Source organism: Phyllobates terribilis, unplaced genomic scaffold (genome assembly GCF_046119375.1).
Source record: "Phyllobates terribilis strain yellow unplaced genomic scaffold, ASM4611937v1 Scaffold_124__1_contigs__length_5142088, whole genome shotgun sequence".
NCBI classification, from domain to species: domain Eukaryota; kingdom Metazoa; phylum Chordata; class Amphibia; order Anura; family Dendrobatidae; genus Phyllobates; species Phyllobates terribilis.
The window spans coordinates 4,095,893-4,109,891 of NW_027362884.1; the positions used below are offsets into that span (position 1 = coordinate 4,095,893).

The 13,999-nt window shown below is 41.6% G+C and overlaps 6 non-coding genes and 1 pseudogene across 6 annotated transcripts; all 7 read left to right on the forward strand.

Moving 5' to 3' along the window:
* Window positions 1-402: 402 nt before the first annotated feature.
* Window positions 403-593, forward strand: LOC141203640 (U2 spliceosomal RNA). Its single transcript, XR_012274672.1, has one exon. It is a non-coding gene; the product is annotated as a U2 spliceosomal RNA (small nuclear RNA).
* Window positions 594-6,977: 6,384 nt separating this feature from the next.
* LOC141203231 (U2 spliceosomal RNA) lies at window positions 6,978-7,199 on the forward strand (annotated as a pseudogene).
* Window positions 7,200-8,314: 1,115 nt separating this feature from the next.
* LOC141203641 (U2 spliceosomal RNA) lies at window positions 8,315-8,505 on the forward strand. The gene has a single exon (XR_012274673.1). It is a non-coding gene; the product is annotated as a U2 spliceosomal RNA (small nuclear RNA).
* Window positions 8,506-9,623: 1,118 nt separating this feature from the next.
* On the forward strand, window positions 9,624-9,814 carry LOC141203642 (U2 spliceosomal RNA). The gene has a single exon (XR_012274674.1). It is a non-coding gene; the product is annotated as a U2 spliceosomal RNA (small nuclear RNA).
* Window positions 9,815-10,929: 1,115 nt separating this feature from the next.
* LOC141203821 (U2 spliceosomal RNA) lies at window positions 10,930-11,120 on the forward strand. The gene has a single exon (XR_012274846.1). It is a non-coding gene; the product is annotated as a U2 spliceosomal RNA (small nuclear RNA).
* A 1,116-nt stretch (window positions 11,121-12,236) lies between these two features.
* On the forward strand, window positions 12,237-12,427 carry LOC141203644 (U2 spliceosomal RNA). The gene has a single exon (XR_012274676.1). It is a non-coding gene; the product is annotated as a U2 spliceosomal RNA (small nuclear RNA).
* Window positions 12,428-13,545: 1,118 nt separating this feature from the next.
* LOC141203645 (U2 spliceosomal RNA) lies at window positions 13,546-13,736 on the forward strand. The gene has a single exon (XR_012274677.1). It is a non-coding gene; the product is annotated as a U2 spliceosomal RNA (small nuclear RNA).
* The last annotated feature ends 263 nt before the right edge of the window (window positions 13,737-13,999 follow it).

Genomic DNA, 13,999 nt, shown 5'->3' on the forward strand with positions numbered 1-13,999 from the left:
CTCTGAGCCTTTATATACCTGTGCACAGCAGCAGCCACCTTCAGTCTGCTGCTGGACAGCCAGCAGCAGCAGCAGCAGGAGAGGTATGTAATCAGGAGCCCTCCTGCTAAGGGTAGACAGCTGCTCGTTCCACCCCACCCCCCGCCTTAATTGGTTCTCCTCCCTTCCAACGGTGTTGAGGCGGGTGGGAACAGCAGGGGGTGAAGGTGCTGTGTTTAAAGAGGTGGAGTTATGCAGATCTAAAACGCGTGGATTGCAGCAGCAGCAAGCCGAAAAGTGCAGGCATGTAAGGGATCTAGAGGTTGACAACATGTCTTCTTAACGGGAGTCCAGGAGCTCATCTCCACAAATGGACTTTTCAGGATCCTTGGGTGGCTCCGTAGTTTGAAACCAATTCTGGTTATCGCTTCTCGGCCTTTTGGCTAAGATCAAGTGTAGTATCTGTTCTTATCAGTTTAATATCTGATACGTCCCCTATCTGGGGACCATATATTAAATGGATTTTTAGAACAGGGAGATGGAAAAAGAGCTTGCTCTGTCCACTCCACGCATTGACCTGGTATTGCAGTATCTCCAGGACCGGTGCACCCCTTCTTTAATGCAGTTTCTAAAATCAGAAAGAATTGAATTCAATGTTTTTTGTTCATTTTGCTTGTTTGTCGGATTTTGGGATGGACTCTTTGGCTTTGCTTTTCTTCTCCTCATTGGATTTTTCATGTTCAAAGTTGCAGAAGCCAGATTACAAGCTCATTTTGGTTCAACTTCAGCAACTGTGCATTGCATTGCCATGTAATGTGATGCAATGCTATCTTTCTAGCTCTCCCTTTTTACTTCCTTTTGGATAAACAGACATATTAGGCAAGCATTTTGGAGCTTTCACCTAAATAACTACAGGTGGTGAGATAAGCTGCACAATATAATTGACCTTTCAGTATATTGTTGCACACACACCATCTATTTAGCAAATGCCCTTGTTATCAACAGCAGCCTTTTAAACTCACCTGAGCTAACAGGTATGTGCGCTGGTTACTCTGCTGCGCTTAAAATTTCTTTTTTGGTTTGCTACAATGCCTTTTCTGAAACGTTGTCTCCTTCTGCTGGAACACTGACTTCTTTAATTTAATGCCTGCAGACTATAAAAGAGAACCCAACCCAAAAAGTTTGGTTGATTAGTCTGTGGCATTCTGTTAAACTGTTGCTTATGGCGGTCTCTGTGAGCTTCTCAGCGACATTCAGCCAGCCAGGTATCCTGCCTGCAGTAGATGGAATGTGGCAATGGAACGCTGGCTGCGCGTGTCATAATAGGCTCTGAGCCTTTATATACCTGTGCACAGCAGCAGCCACCTTCAGTCTGCTGCTGGACAGCCAGCAGCAGCAGCAGCAGGAGAGGTATGTAATCAGGAGCCCTCCTGCTAAGGGTAGACAGCTGCTCGTTCCACCCCACCCCCCGCCTTAATTGGTTCTCCTCCCTTCCAACGGTGTTGAGGCGGGTGGGAACAGCAGGGGGTGAAGGTGCTGTGTTTAAAGAGGTGGAGTTATGCAGATCTAAAACGCGTGGATTGCAGCAGCAGCAAGCCGAAAAGTGCAGGCATGTAAGGGATCTAGAGGTTGACAACATGTCTTCTTAACGGGAGTCCAGGAGCTCATCTCCACAAATGGACTTTTCAGGATCCTTGGGTGGCTCCGTAGTTTGAAACCAATTCTGGTTATCGCTTCTCGGCCTTTTTGCACGATCTGTAGTGGGTTGTGACATTGGGCTGAAGGTTACTGTGGTGGCAGAACCGATTCTTGGCCTTTGGAGATATCCAGTGCTGCTTTTGGGAATCGGTGCTAAAGCTGCAGTGCCTTTTCTTTACGGAGGACGGTGTGTTGGAGGGAGGACGAACTTCGTGGAGGCTGCGATCCGTGTGTGATATTTTCCTTGGTATCTGGAAAAGAAGAGGAAAATCATGGAGACAAGGAGAAACCCTGGAGGAAGGAAGGAGAATCAAGCAAGCAACCCGAATGATTATTTCTCGGAGGAGCATCCGCTGAAGGACACCATCAGGTTCGTGGTTGCTCCTGACCACCGGCAGGTGAAAGATTCTCAATTTATTTTCAATGTTATTTGTAAGCTCTTGAAGATCGACAAGGAGCATCTTTTTTGCTTTCAATCTTTTTTTTCTCGAGGACTTTATGATGTTACGCTTAATAAAGCCTCGCAGTGTGAAAGTGCCTACGCTCTTTATGAAGTAAATAAAGAGAAGGTAGAGCTGGAGGGGGTGAAAGTAATCCCCTCTTTTCAGTTTTCAATGAAAGTACTGACGATTCATTTGTTTAGTCCATTTATTACAGACTCTGAGGTTGAAAGTTACCTATCAATGTATTGTGACAAAATCATCCCTAAGAGACGCGGGGAAACACAGTTTGGAGTGTGGAACGGGAAACGTGTGTATGTGGTATCATTTAGGAAGAACCCGAATGAGGAGGGGGGCGTGTCCAGACCTCCGCCGCAGGTTTATATCAACCATAGCCGCGGTTATTTATTCTTCCCAGGGATGCCACACTACTGCCGTGTGTGTAAAAAATATGGACATCTGGATGCAGAATGTAACAAGTGTTTTAGTTGCATGGGTACTCCTCACCAGATGGATGAGTGCCCTAAAAATAAGAAAAAGGATGTAGAGGAGATGGACACATCGCCTGAAGAACAGCAACAAGAAGCTAAAGACGATGTGGAAGCAGGCATTGCTGCTGAAGAGGAAAAAGGGGAAGAGGAGAAAGAAAGGAGTGAGAAGGAGGAGACAGAAAGAAAGAGAAAAGAGGAAGAGGAGGGACGGGCAATGAAGGAGAAGAAGAAGGAGGAACGGGTTAAAAAATCACAAGAAGAAGAGGAAAGGAAGTTGGAAGAAAGGAAGAGAAAGAAGGAAGAGGAAAAACAGAAGAGGATAGAGGACATAGAAAAAAGGGCCATGGAGATAAAGAAACAGATGGAAAGGAAAAAGAGAGAAGAGCAGAAGAAAGAAGATAAGAAGAAAGAAGATAAGAATGAAAAGAAGAAGATAGAAGAACAGAAGAAAGAAGATCAGAAGAGAGAAGAGAAGAGTCAAATGTTGCAAGAAATTTCTCCACTAAGTAAAGGGAGTAGTTGTGGAGGGGAAAGTGATATTCCAGAAGTAGTGGAGTCCACTCCTACTAATTCCCTGTCGCAGAGCTTACCTTGCGCGCAGGTACAAATGGACTGCACAGAAAAATCTCTAAAAAGAAGTGTGGATAGAAGTGATAATGAAGGAATACCATGTGGTGGGAAAGTAAAGGCATTAGAAGCAACAAGTCTGCTGGGGAGTGTGTCATCTTCGGATGTATCAGATCTGGAGGTAGACCCATCTTCTCCGGCAGTAGAGAATGAGGGCGGAGGGAAGAGCCCTGCACTAAATGTTAGAAGATGATCCGCTCAATGTCCCTGAATGTTCAGGGGTTTAACGACCTATATAAGAGAACTGCTTTATATGATTTTTTAAATAATGAAAATATTGATTTTATCTTTCTACAAGAATGTAATTTGACAAAAAAAATAAGCTATGAATATTTACAGGGTATATGGAAGGGTAACTTATGCTTTTCTGGTGGGAACGAGTCAAAAAGTGATGGTGTGGGGTTTTTATGCTCTAAAGATTGGGAGATTGTAAATTATGAAGAGATATACCCTGGGAGGATTTTAAGAATTGATGTGCAGAAAAATGGGAAGAAAGTGAGGTGTTTTAATGTGTATGCAAATGCAGAAAAAGCCTTGAGATTACATTTGTTTGAACTGTTGCAGCTGTTTTTACCTGGAGTAGATCCATTAGTTTTAGGTGGGGATTTTAATTGTCATTTAAAAAATGTAAAAGATGGGTCAGCTTCATGTCTTAGAAATATTTTAGCAGCTTTTAATCTTAAAGATACATGGGCATTAGATGGACAAAAAAAGGAGCATGAAGTCACTTGGGTGGGGAGAGGTGTTTCATCCAGAATAGATTATATTTTTATATCTCAAGCCCTAACATGCTCAGGTTTTAAAACGCATTCAACACCTTTTTCAGATCATAAAATAATAGAATGTAGTTTTAAAATAGAATCAGATGTGGATAAAAGACCGTCACACTGGAAATTTAATGTATCCCTACTACAAGACGAGGTGGTTATGGAAGGTTTTAAAAAGCTGTATGAAAAACTGAAGCTAAAAAAAACGTTTTTTAAATCTATTTTTAATTGGTGGGATTTTGTCAAGAAGGAGGTAAAAATATTTTTTATTAAAGAAGGAAAGAAGAAAGCTGCTGCAAAACGTATTTTTTATAATGATCTTAATGCTAAACTGCAATGTTTTTTTCACCTCGAAAATAACGGATGTGATCTGCAGGAGGCGATCCGAACAACAAAAGAAAAGATCCAAAACTGCCTGAAAGAAAAAGGTAAAGAAATTATTTTTAATTCCCGAGTAAAAGTTTTAGACGAGGATGAAAAATGCACAAAATTCTTTTTTAAAAAAATATGTGACAAGAAGGATTATATGAAGGTTTTGGAAGGAGAAACAAGTTTGGAGGGGAAGAAGATGAAAGCAAAAGAATTTTATGATGATTTATTTTCTGTTAAAAACACGGATGTGTCTCTAAAAAAACATTTTTTAGAAGGACTGGAAAAAAATTTTAATGCGGAAGATAAATCTTTTTTAATAGGGAATTTTACTAAAGAGGAAGTTTTTAATACAATTAATACGCTACAAAATAACAAAACGCCGGGAGCAGATGGACTACCTGTTGAATTTTACAAGTGTTTATGGGAGATCATGGGTGAGGATTTTTATGAAGTAATTTTAGAAGCAGAAGCATCTTTTAGTGTCCCAGAGTCGTGGTGGGAGGGTCTTATTGTTTTATTATTTAAGAAAGGAAATAAAGAACTGATTAAAAATTGGAGACCAATAACCCTTTTAAATACGGACTGTAAGGTATATGCAAAGTTACTAGCAAATAGATTAAAAAAGGTAATCGGCTCAGTAATAGAAGTGGATCAGACGTGTGCAGTGCCAAATCTGAGAATCAGCGACTCATTGATTTTAATCAGGGATGTTTTATGGGATGTTTTAGACAGAAAACAAAAGCTTGCTCTAATTACTTTGGATTTTGAAAAAGCGTACGATAGAGTTGCCCATGATTTTTTATTTGCAGTTTTAGAGAAAATGGGATGCCCGGATGTTTTTAGCAAACGTATTAAATCTCTTTACAAATCATGTTTTAGCAAAATATCTATTAATGGTTTTTTATCTGATAATGTAAAAATAAACTGTGGCGTTAAACAGGGGTGTCCCTTATCCCCTATTCTTTTTATTTGTGCAATTGAACCACTTTTAGCAGCTTTTAGGAGAGATAAGGTAATCAATGGTTTTTTTATTCCCGGGAGTTGCAATGAACAAGTTAAAGTGGTGGCATATATGGATGATGTGACGGTTTTAGTTAAAGACACTAGAAGCATGAACAGAGCCATAAGAACAGTGGATTGGTTTGGGGGCGCATCGGGTTTTAAAATTAACATGGAAAAATCTGGTATTTTAACTGTTGGTGATTTTATTGTAGATTCTGAGTGTAAATTAACAAGAATGAATGAAGTAAAAATTTTAGGTATTTATTTCTCAGAGTCAGGTGGTAATGTAAGAAATTGGGAGTCTCTGCTGGAAAGAGTTAAGAAAAAGATTACTTTCTGGCAGTTGAGAGATCTTACCCTGGAAGGAAAAATTTTAATTATTAGACAGGTTTTACTCGCAATGTTTTTATATGTCTCAACAGTTTTTATCCCCCAAAATAATATCATGAAGAGAGTTATTAAGGTATGTTTTAATTTTTTATGGAGATCCAAGATGGAAAGAGTAAAGAGAGAGGAGATATATAAATCAAAGAAAAAAGGTGGGAAAGGTTTTCCGGATATTAGGTCCTTTTTATATGCAAAGTATGTAGCGAACTGTGTATGCACTTTATTAGGACCAGGCTCTAAGCTAAAGTTGTTTTCTATATATAATTTAGGTTTCTATATTAGAAATTATAAATGGTTGGAGATGTCTCTAAATAGGCCTTATAGGTTTTTACCTCCAGGAAATTATATTGTTTTAGAAAAAATTTTAAGAGATTTTAAACTTAAGATGGTCGAAATAAATGTTCTTAAATGCCATAAAAAAATCCTAAAAATCCTGGAAGAGAGAATAGGTATCAGTCCTGTGGAACATTTTTCATTCAAAATTGTGGAAAGAATCTGGATGAATGTAAATTATAGTGTGTTATCTAATGAACACAGGGATTTACTCTGGTGTATAGTAAAAGACTGCCTGCCAACCCGTGAGTTCCAACACAGGCGTGGGTTGGTAAGATCTGAAGTGTGCCCAAGATCCAGGTGTGGGAATAGTGAAACACCCATGCACATCTTCTGGAATTGTAATTTTGCACAGACAATATGGAGGAAAGTGTGCAATATAGTGAGAGCTGTGAGTACTGTTAATTTTTTGGATTTTTACAGAGTATTTTATGGGATGGGGATAAGAGAGGAGGATTTTAAAATTGTATGGATTATTATTGCATGTGTGAAGGCGGCATTGTGGAAAGCAAGGAACATTTTAGTGTTTAAACATAAGGAAGTAACAGTCGACCAGTGTATTAAATTATGTCTAAGTTATTTGTACATGTATTTCTGGAGGGACAAAATGACGCTTGGCAAGGTGAAAGCAAATGAGAAATGGAAACAATGTAAATGGAATGAACTTACCTTGTAAGCTTTGATTTTTTGAAAACCTGTGGAAAAACAAAAAAACAAAAACAAAAACAAACAAAAAAAAATAGCCAAAACTATATAATTTTTTAAAAAAAAAAAAAAGAGGGAAAAAATAAATAAATATATATATATAAAAGAAAAAGAAAATAAAAGATTTGGAGAAGTATTAAAATTGGTAGAATGCACGATGATGGATTTGAGTCTTCTTATCTTTTTGTTGATTCCAAGACTTTGTAATCTGAGTCTAAAAAAAAAAAAAAAAAAAAAAAAAAAAATCTGTTCTTATCAGTTTAATATCTGATACGTCCCCTATCTGGGGACCATATATTAAATGGATTTTTAGAACAGGGAGGTGGAAAAAGAGCTTGCTCTGTCCACTCCACGCATTGACCTGGTATTGCAGTATCTCCAGGACCGGTGCACCCCTTCTTTAATGCAGTTTCTAAAATCAGAAAGAATTGAATTCAATGTTTTTTGTTCATTTTGCTTGTTTGTCGGATTTTGGGATGGACTCTTTGGCTTTGCTTTTCTTCTCCTCATTGGATTTTTCATGTTCAAAGTTGCAGAAGCCAGATTACAAGCTCATTTTGGTTCAACTTCAGCAACTGTGCATTGCATTGCCATGTAATGTGATGCAATGCTATCTTTCTAGCTCTCCCTTTTTACTTCCTTTTGGATAAACAGACATATTAGGCAAGCATTTTGGAGCTTTCACCTAAATAACTACAGGTGGTGAGATAAGCTGCACAATATAATTGACCTTTCAGTATATTGTTGCACACACACCATCTATTTAGCAAATGCCCTTGTTATCAACAGCAGCCTTTTAAACTCACCTGAGCTAACAGGTATGTGCGCTGGTTACTCTGCTGCGCTTAAAATTTCTTTTTTGGTTTGCTACAATGCCTTTTCTGAAACGTTGTCTCCTTCTGCTGGAACACTGACTTCTTTCATTTAATGCCTGCAGACTATAAAAGAGAACCCAACCCAAAAAGTTTGGTTGATTAGTCTGTGGCATTCTGTTAAACTGTTGCTTATGGCGGTCTCTGTGAGCTTCTCAGCGACATTCAGCCAGCCAGGTATCCTGCCTGCAGTAGATGGAATGTGGCAATGGAACGCTGGCTGCGCGTGTCATAATAGGCTCTGAGCCTTTATATACCTGTGCACAGCAGCAGCCACCTTCAGTCTGCTGCTGGACAGCCAGCAGCAGCAGCAGCAGGAGAGGTATGTAATCAGGAGCCCTCCTGCTAAGGGTAGACAGCTGCTCGTTCCACCCCACCCCCCGCCTTAATTGGTTCTCCTCCCTTCCAACGGTGTTGAGGCGGGTGGGAACAGCAGGGGGTGAAGGTGCTGTGTTTAAAGAGGTGGAGTTATGCAGATCTAAAACGCGTGGATTGCAGCAGCAGCAAGCCGAAAAGTGCAGGCATGTAAGGGATCTAGAGGTTGACAACATGTCTTCTTAACGGGAGTCCAGGAGCTCATCTCCACAAATGGACTTTTCAGGATCCTTGGGTGGCTCCGTAGTTTGAAACCAATTCTGGTTATCGCTTCTCGGCCTTTTGGCTAAGATCAAGTGTAGTATCTGTTCTTATCAGTTTAATATCTGATACGTCCCCTATCTGGGGACCATATATTAAATGGATTTTTAGAACAGGGAGATGGAAAAAGAGCTTGCTCTGTCCACTCCACGCATTGACCTGGTATTGCAGTATCTCCAGGACCGGTGCACCCCTTCTTTAATGCAGTTTCTAAAATCAGAAAGAATTGAATTCAATGTTTTTTGTTCATTTTGCTTGTTTGTCGGATTTTGGGATGGACTCTTTGGCTTTGCTTTTCTTCTCCTCATTGGATTTTTCATGTTCAAAGTTGCAGAAGCCAGATTACAAGCTCATTTTGGTTCAACTTCAGCAACTGTGCATTGCATTGCCATGTAATGTGATGCAATGCTATCTTTCTAGCTCTCCCTTTTTACTTCCTTTTGGATAAACAGACATATTAGGCAAGCATTTTGGAGCTTTCACCTAAATAACTACAGGTGGTGAGATAAGCTGCACAATATAATTGACCTTTCAGTATATTGTTGCACACACACCATCTATTTAGCAAATGCCCTTGTTATCAACAGCAGCCTTTTAAACTCACCTGAGCTAACAGGTATGTGCGCTGGTTACTCTGCTGCGCTTAAAATTTCTTTTTTGGTTTGCTACAATGCCTTTTCTGAAACGTTGTCTCCTTCTGCTGGAACACTGACTTCTTTCATTTAATGCCTGCAGACTATAAAAGAGAACCCAACCCAAAAAGTTTGGTTGATTAGTCTGTGGCATTCTGTTAAACTGTTGCTTATGGCGGTCTCTGTGAGCTTCTCAGCGACATTCAGCCAGCCAGGTATCCTGCCTGCAGTAGATGGAATGTGGCAATGGAACGCTGGCTGCGCGTGTCATAATAGGCTCTGAGCCTTTATATACCTGTGCACAGCAGCAGCCACCTTCAGTCTGCTGCTGGACAGCCAGCAGCAGCAGCAGCAGCAGGAGAGGTATGTAATCAGGAGCCCTCCTGCTAAGGGTAGACAGCTGCTCGTTCCACCCCACACCCCGCCTTAATTGGTTCTCCTCCCTTCCAACGGTGTTGAGGCGGGTGGGAACAGCAGGGGGTGAAGGTGCTGTGTTTAAAGAGGTGGAGTTATGCAGATCTAAAACGCGTGGATTGCAGCAGCAGCAAGCCGAAAAGTGCAGGCATGTAAGGGATCTAGAGGTTGACAACATGTCTTCTTAACGGGAGTCCAGGAGCTCATCTCCACAAATGGACTTTTCAGGATCCTTGGGTGGCTCCGTAGTTTGAAACCAATTCTGGTTATCGCTTCTCGGCCTTTTGGCTAAGATCAAGTGTAGTATCTGTTCTTATCAGTTTAATATCTGATACGTCCCCTATCTGGGGACCATATATTAAATGGATTTTTAGAACAGGGAGATGGAAAAAGAGCTTGCTCTGTCCACTCCACGCATTGACCTGGTATTGCAGTATCTCCAGGACCGGTGCACCCCTTCTTTAATGCAGTTTCTAAAATCAGAAAGAATTGAATTCAATGTTTTTTGTTCATTTTGCTTGTTTGTCGGATTTTGGGATGGACTCTTTGGCTTTGCTTTTCTTCTCCTCATTGGATTTTTCATGTTCAAAGTTGCAGAAGCCAGATTACAAGCTCATTTTGGTTCAACTTCAGCAACTGTGCATTGCATTGCCATGTAATGTGATGCAATGCTATCTTTCTAGCTCTCCCTTTTTACTTCCTTTTGGATAAACAGACATATTAGGCAAGCATTTTGGAGCTTTCACCTAAATAACTACAGGTGGTGAGATAAGCTGCACAATATAATTGACCTTTCAGTATATTGTTGCACACACACCATCTATTTAGCAAATGCCCTTGTTATCAACAGCAGCCTTTTAAACTCACCTGAGCTAACAGGTATGTGCGCTGGTTACTCTGCTGCGCTTAAAATTTCTTTTTTGGTTTGCTACAATGCCTTTTCTGAAACGTTGTCTCCTTCTGCTGGAACACTGACTTCTTTCATTTAATGCCTGCAGACTATAAAAGAGAACCCAACCCAAAAAGTTTGGTTGATTAGTCTGTGGCATTCTGTTAAACTGTTGCTTATGGCGGTCTCTGTGAGCTTCTCAGCGACATTCAGCCAGCCAGGTATCCTGCCTGCAGTAGATGGAATGTGGCAATGGAACGCTGGCTGCGCGTGTCATAATAGGCTCTGAGCCTTTATATACCTGTGCACAGCAGCAGCCACCTTCAGTCTGCTGCTGGACAGCCAGCAGCAGCAGCAGCAGGAGAGGTATGTAATCAGGAGCCCTCCTGCTAAGGGTAGACAGCTGCTCGTTCCACCCCACCCCCCGCCTTAATTGGTTCTCCTCCCTTCCAACGGTGTTGAGGCGGGTGGGAACAGCAGGGGGTGAAGGTGCTGTGTTTAAAGAGGTGGAGTTATGCAGATCTAAAACGCGTGGATTGCAGCAGCAGCAAGCCGAAAAGTGCAGGCATGTAAGGGATCTAGAGGTTGACAACATGTCTTCTTAACGGGAGTCCAGGAGCTCATCTCCACAAATGGACTTTTCAGGATCCTTGGGTGGCTCCGTAGTTTGAAACCAATTCTGGTTATCGCTTCTCGGCCTTTTGGCTAAGATCAAGTGTAGTATCTGTTCTTATCAGTTTAATATCTGATACGTCCCCTATCTGGGGACCATATATTAAATGGATTTTTAGAACAGGGAGATGGAAAAAGAGCTTGCTCTGTCCACACCACGCATTGACCTGGTATTGCAGTATCTCCAGGACCGGTGCACCCCTTCTTTAATGCAGTTTCTAAAATCAGAAAGAATTGAATTCAATGTTTTTTGTTCATTTTGCTTGTTTGTCGGATTTTGGGATGGACTCTTTGGCTTTGCTTTTCTTCTCCTCATTGGATTTTTCATGTTGAAAGTTGCAGAAGCCAGATTACAAGCTCATTTTGGTTCAACTTCAGCAACTGTGCATTGCATTGCCATGTAATGTGATGCAATGCTATCTTTCTAGCTCTCCCTTTTTACTTCCTTTTGGATAAACAGACATATTAGGCAAGCATTTTGGAGCTTTCACCTAAATAACTACAGGTGGTGAGATAAGCTGCACAATATAATTGACCTTTCAGTATATTGTTGCACACACCATCTATTTAGCAAATGCCCTTGTTATCAACAGCAGCCTTTTAAACTCACCTGAGCTAACAGGTATGTGCGCTGGTTACTCTGCTGCGCTTAAAATTTCTTTTTTGGTTTGCTACAATGCCTTTTCTGAAACGTTGTCTCCTTCTGCTGGAACACTGACTTCTTTCATTTAATGCCTGCAGACTATAAAAGAGAACCCAACCCAAAAAGTTTGGTTGATTAGTCTGTGGCATTCTGTTAAACTGTTGCTTATGGCGGTCTCTGTGAGCTTCTCAGCGACATTCAGCCAGCCAGGTATCCTGCCTGCAGTAGATGGAATGTGGCAATGGAACGCTGGCTGCGCGTGTCATAATAGGCTCTGAGCCTTTATATACCTGTGCACAGCAGCAGCCACCTTCAGTCTGCTGCTGGACAGCCAGCAGCAGCAGCAGCAGCAGGAGAGGTATGTAATCAGGAGCCCTCCTGCTAAGGGTAGACAGCTGCTCGTTCCACCCCACCCCCCGCCTTAATTGGTTCTCCTCCCTTCCAACGGTGTTGAGGCGGGTGGGAACAGCAGGGGGTGAAGGTGCTGTGTTTAAAGAGGTGGAGTTATGCAGATCTAAAACGCGTGGATTGCAGCAGCAGCAAGCCGAAAAGTGCAGGCATGTAAGGGATCTAGAGGTTGACAACATGTCTTCTTAACGGGAGTCCAGGAGCTCATCTCCACAAATGGACTTTTCAGGATCCTTGGGTGGCTCCGTAGTTTGAAACCAATTCTGGTTATCGCTTCTCGGCCTTTTGGCTAAGATCAAGTGTAGTATCTGTTCTTATCAGTTTAATATCTGATACGTCCCCTATCTGGGGACCATATATTAAATGGATTTTTAGAACAGGGAGATGGAAAAAGAGCTTGCTCTGTCCACTCCACGCATTGACCTGGTATTGCAGTATCTCCAGGACCGGTGCACCCCTTCTTTAATGCAGTTTCTAAAATCAGAAAGAATTGAATTCAATGTTTTTTGTTCATTTTGCTTGTTTGTCGGATTTTGGGATGGACTCTTTGGCTTTGCTTTTCTTCTCCTCATTGGATTTTTCATGTTCAAAGTTGCAGAAGCCAGATTACAAGCTCATTTTGGTTCAACTTCAGCAACTGTGCATTGCATTGCCATGTAATGTGATGCAATGCTATCTTTCTAGCTCTCCCTTTTTACTTCCTTTTGGATAAACAGACATATTAGGCAAGCATTTTGGAGCTTTCACCTAAATAACTACAGGTGGTGAGATAAGCTGCACAATATAATTGACCTTTCAGTATATTGTTGCACACACACCATCTATTTAGCAAATGCCCTTGTTATCAACAGCAGCCTTTTAAACTCACCTGAGCTAACAGGTATGTGCGCTGGTTACTCTGCTGCGCTTAAAATTTCTTTTTTGGTTTGCTACAATGCCTTTTCTGAAACGTTGTCTCCTTCTGCTGGAACACTGACTTCTTTCATTTAATGCCTGCAGACTATAAAAGAGAACCCAACCCAAAAAGTTTGGTTGATTAGTCTGTGGCATTCTGTTAAACTGTTGCTTATGGCGGTCTCTGTGAGCTTCTCAGCGACATTCAGCCAGCCAGGTATCCTGCCTGCAGTAGATGGAATGTGGCAATGGAACGCTGGCTGCGCGTGTCATAATAGGCTCTGAGCCTTTATATACCTGTGCACAGCAGCAGCCACCTTCAGTCTGCTGCTGGACAGCCAGCAGCAGCAGCAGCAGCAGGAGAGGTATGTAATCAGGAGCCCTCCTGCTAAGGGTAGACAGCTGCTCGTTCCACCCCACCCCCCGCCTTAATTGGTTCTCCTCCCTTCCAACGGTGTTGAGGCGGGTGGGAACAGCAGGGGGTGAAGGTGCTGTGTTTAAAGAGGTGGAGTTATGCAGATCTAAAACGCGTGGATTGCAGCAGCAGCAAGCCGAAAAGTGCAGGCATGTAAGGGATCTAGAGGTTGACAACATGTCTTCTTAACGGGAGTCCAGGAGCTCATCTCCACAAATGGACTTTTCAGGATCCTTGGGTGGCTCCGTAGTTTGAAACCAATTCTGGTTATCGCTTCTCGGCCTTTTGGCTAAGATCAAGTGTAGTATCTGTTCTTATCAGTTTAATATCTGATACGTCCCCTATCTGGGGACCATATATTAAATGGATTTTTAGAACAGGGAGATGGAAAAAGAGCTTGCTCTGTCCACTCCACGCATTGACCTGGTATTGCAGTATCTCCAGGACCGGTGCACCCCTTCTTTAATGCAGTTTCTAAAATCAGAAAGAATTGAATTCAATGTTTTTTGTTCATTTTGCTTGTTTGTCGGATTTTGGGATGGACTCTTTGGCTTTGCTTTTCTTCTCCTCATTGGATTTTTCATGTTCAAAGTTGCAGAAGCCAGATTACAAGCTCATTTTGGTTCAACTTCAGCAACTGTGCATTGCATTGCCATGTAATGTGATGCAATGCTATCATTCTAGCTCTCCCTTTTTACTTCCTTTTGGATAAACAGACATATT